Consider the following 4,961-nt stretch of genomic DNA (forward strand, 5'->3'; position numbering starts at 1 on the left):
TTTAATCTCTGTAACTATCGATTTAAGTGAATTACCTTAAATAGCACCTTAAGTATGAATTGTAAAAGTTCCATTAAATATGGCATAATAATATGCTTGGTTACAAGAGCTGAAGGCTTTCAGCAATCATAAAATGCCAATGATCTTAAAGCAAATCTCAATAAGAGAATTTGTGCTTTAACTGTTTTACTTGTAATGTCCTTGAGATCTAATCTTAAAGTATCGATGCTGATAAGAAGTGATCAAGATATATCTCTTTGTGAATAATTTATGTATCATATAATCAGGCTGAAGAATTACATTCAAGAGAGATTTCAATAACTATTTATAGTATCACAAAAATAATCTGTATGCTTTTTAAAAGTGGTGCCTTTTCAGATAATTCATTCATTCTTTTAAATGTATTGAATTATTTTAAAACAACATTAAAAGTAGAAAAATAAAAGCAAGTCAACTTTGAAAAACAAGAACTCATCTTTTTCCTTCTTTGATGAAATCATTCCATATTTTATTTAGCTGGTATGTCTAGGGATTCAATACATTTAAGGGTGTAGGGAGAGGGGCTGGTGATAAAAACAGATTCAGGATAATGCACATGATTACTCTCTAGCAGAAATGTAACTGCATTGAAAGTGATGTTCATGAAGATTACTTGGGTGCCAAAATAATTTGGGGAAACCTGTGCTACATTTTGATAGAAAGCTTCTGCCCTTCAAAGATGCTTATTTGGGGGTTTCTACTTTTTCTCCATTAAACTCAGCAGTATTTATTTTGCAGACTACAGATCTATAGGCACTTTGCCATCCATTCTCCATTATTTAGTTATATTTAATTTGCTAGATTCATACATTCCTACACATTATGATAGCATGTGACCCCAGAGGATATAATTGATCATCTAAATTTAAATTGATTTCTATTCTGCTTGCACAGGAAAGTAGGAAAAAGAAATAGTTATACCAAAATAGAAAGCTCTTAAAATAAGGGAAAATGTATTAAATGAATTCCATACACTTTTTGTGCGTGGATGTTTCTGTTTGAGATTTTAGAATGGAAAGCAGTGTGTGATAAGATCTAAACAAACTATATGAGACAATTTGTAGGTTCTATTTTCAAAAATTTAAAACATTTTAATCCAATAAGAATGGTTTTTTTGGGGGGGGGGGAAGGACTCATAAACAAAATATTTCAATGAGTGAAATTTTGACCAAAATAAATAATATATCTTGGAATCCAGCCATGGTTGGTTTGAAGGGACTGGGAGAAAAAGAGAGTATGAAATAACTTTGATTACTGGGTACGAGATTAAAGCACGTTGCTTGATTTAAATGGATTTAAAGTTAATGAATACAAGGAACTGCTATGAGGTTCCACCTTTTCATGTCAAAATGCTAACATTAGGCAGCCACACTCATGAGAACCAGGTTTGGGAGAGAGAAAGCTCATTGATCTAGGCAGAAACACTTTAGATAAAAGGACAAGAAGAAAAGAAACCTGACCACGTGTGTGAGGCGAGCCCTCCTCAGCTCTGCTCTTAGAAGTGGTAAGTTACCTGCTTAGATGGGATGATAATTGGGCCCAGTGCATTTGTTGCACCATTTAATACTTTTTAAATGGAAGCAAACTCAAGGCCTAGAGTGTCTGCTCAGTTGTCCTAAACTTCGAAGCTTACTTTAATTTAAAAAAAAATCACCAGTGAACTGGACTGAACATAGATATATGATAAATGTATTCAGTTCCTCTAATTAAGTGCAGAGGTAAATTTTCCAAGATAGACAGCGAGGTAAATTTGGGTATTTGAAATCTGAAGAAACTCCTGGGAATTTTATGGTTCTATTTTGGTCCAGGGAAGAAATAGGAGAAAGTCCTTGAAAACTTCTGATTTCTACATTTTAAAAAAATTGAAGAATAAAGTTTGACAAAAATAGAAACCTGCTAGCCAAATATATCAACATGAATATTATAGCATTTTATTTTAAAGAAATTAATATTACAAGAAAATGTTTAATATTTTGATAAATTTATAATAGAGGATGTTAGTCAAACATATCATATCTTGTTAGGTGCAGAGTCCATCTATTGGCTAAAATCCATTATAGTTCTGTCCATTCATTCCACAAATATTTACTGAATGTCTATTGTACCAAGCACTATTCCTTGGGGATAGAGAGTTGAACAAACAAGGTCCCTATCTCCTGGAACTTAATTAATAGATTTTACTTCATTGGACTTGTGCTATTAACATAATAACTTGTTAATTTAAACAAGAATTTGGGATGCACTGTATTAAAACAATGTTAAAATTCCCAATAAGAAAAAAATAGCAAACAAGTAATACAATGTCTTTTTAACTTCACCCTGCTGAGTAGACATCAATTTGTTTTAAATTCCCTGCTAGACATAACAAAAACCAGTTAGTTAATAAATTCTGCCTGGATGGTTGATCCATTTTCTAATGAAGATTGGCATTATGTGAAAGCAACAGCTATCTTCAAATATAAGCAATATTGGAAAAACACTAGTCATAAGAACTCAAGGCACTATGATCGCATCTGATGGTCTCAAAGGTCGTGTTTTTGAAGTGAGCCCAGCTGATCTGCAGAATGATGAAGCTGAATTTAGAAAATTCAAGCTAATTACTGAGGATGTTCAGGGCAAAAACTGCCTAATTTCCATGGCATGGATCTTACCCGTAACAAAAATTGCTCCATGGTCAAAAAATGGCAGACCATGACTGAAGCTCATGTTGATATCAAGACTACCGATGGTTATTTGTTTCATCTATTCTGTGTTGGTTTTACTAAAAAATGCAACCATCAGATTAGGAAGACCTCTTATGCTCAGCCTCAACAGGTTCACCAAGTCCAGAAGAAGATGATGGAAATCATGACCCAAGAGGGGCAAACAAGTAACTTGAAAGAAGTGGTCAATAAATGGATTCCAGATTGCATTGGAAAAGACAGAAAAGGCTTGCCATTCAATTTATTAGCCCTATGATGTCTCTATTAGGAAAGTCAAAATGCTGAAGAAGCCCAAGTTTGAACTGGGGAAACTCGTGGAGCTTTATGGTGAAGGAAGCAGTTCTGGAAAAGCTACTGGGATGAGACAAGTACTAAAAGATAAACTAGCTGATGGATATGAGCCCCCAGTCCAAGAATCTGTTTAAAATTCAGATTTTTAATGGTGACAAATAAAAAACTCTATTTGTTAAAAAAATCATTAGAACTGGCTGAAAATGCATACTTTAAAAAACATATTTAGAAAATACCTCTGACTGTATCTATGAGTATTGGTTTAAATTTTGCAGATGTATGGATTTTTAAACATTTCTTTCTTTCTTATTTTAAGTAACCTTCTCATTCCCTAATAAAGTAATCCTCTTTGATTGTCAGGCTACCTGTGGCACTGTAAATGAGAGCGCTAATGAAGTATAGATGCTTAATACTATATTTCTCTTCTTTTCCTTTAATTTTTCCTCTTTCTCTCTTTAACTCTTGTAGGATAATCATATTTTTCAAGATTATCCCACTGACTCTCTTCCCCAATATACCTGCAAAATCATTTGCTTATAGTCATCTTAATCTTGAGCCTTTTCTCAAAGCATCACCACAAATCTTCCTTTTCTCCTTCAGTCCAATAAATCATTTATTTTTGTATTGTTAAGAAGTTTCTGAAATTAAATAGATTACAAAGTATTTCTTTACATATCAGAGAATGGCTGGTGGGTCTGAACAAGACAATCTTGAAGCTACATTTCTTGATCTGCACTAAATTATGTCTTCACTTTTGTTCTCTACACATGTAACAATTATGTCTCTATTACTTTCTATCACTGGTGCGGATATAATTCTAACACTGTTGTAAATTTAATTTTACTTATTTAACAAGAATCTATTGAGCCTCTACTACAAACTTACTCAAGGTACTTTTCAGGTCACTAGGGATATGGTAATGAACAAAATAGACATGTTCTCTAACTTAGGGGAATTTACATTCACTGATTGTTAGAAGATTATATATTTCTGGTTAATGTCAGAGTAAGCCAGTCAATGTTGACATTGTAGATTCTTAGTCAAAAACTTAAAAAAAAGTGCACTGCTTTTTACTTTGTATTATACTCTTATCTGGGACATTAATCATTTTTATGATAAAAAAGCAATTAACATTTCTAATAATTTGTAACATATACTAACATTCTGTTATCACACTCAACAACCCTAGGAGTGCCTCTCAGCTAAATGCTCCACCACTGAAATTGGGAGTAACCAGAATATAGAAGTCAACTTTCTTCCTAAGACCTTCATTTTCTATATAGAAATGACAGTTACAACACATAATTAGAATAATTTTAATATTTTCCAATCCCATGGAGCGTTATGTAGAAGTAAAACATTACTTCCCCTTAGGCATTGTATTTCCTCCTATCACTATTGCAAAGTTTTTAAGGTCAATCTGGCTCAAGAATATAAGTGAGGAGCTCTACAAAGGGTCCATGAAGTGACCCCTTAACTGGAGAGGAGGGTGACATGAGTTGGGTTTGGGTGGGGTGAAGGCTGAAGATGTAGCCCAAAACAAAGTTCTTTGAAGGGTTATGTTTTACCTTTAAAAATCATGCTGTCTATTGTATCCATATTGCTTCATGTTTGTTTTAATATAGAGACAATGTTTTAATCTCCTACCGTTGACTAAACCAGTGGTCATATGTGTACCCCAGCTTGAGAATCACTGGGGTAGTTTACCACAAGCACTCAGAAGACCTGAGCTCAAGTTCTCCAACTTCAGATTTTCCCCTCTCCTAAAAAGTGATACAATCCCTGCTTTACTCTCCAGTGTTGCTGGAAAGATCAGAAGTCAATAGGACATCACTATTATTATTAATAATAAATAACTGGTTTGTTCAACAGTCTGAACTTGGGTCAGTACAAATAGGAAATGCTTCCATTCTCCAATTACTGCTTTCC

The 4,961-nt window shown here is 33.6% G+C and overlaps 1 pseudogene across 1 annotated transcript; it reads left to right on the forward strand.

Annotated features, from left to right (window-relative positions):
- Positions 1-2,436: 2,436 nt before the first annotated feature.
- On the forward strand, positions 2,437-3,166 carry LOC308554525 (small ribosomal subunit protein eS1 pseudogene; annotated as a pseudogene). The gene has a single exon. The product of its transcript is annotated as a small ribosomal subunit protein eS1 pseudogene (transcript).
- The last annotated feature ends 1,795 nt before the right edge of the window (positions 3,167-4,961 follow it).

This window comes from Miniopterus schreibersii, assembly GCF_964146895.1.
Source record: "Miniopterus schreibersii genome assembly, chromosome: 3".
In the NCBI taxonomy this organism is placed as follows: domain Eukaryota; kingdom Metazoa; phylum Chordata; class Mammalia; order Chiroptera; family Miniopteridae; genus Miniopterus; species Miniopterus schreibersii.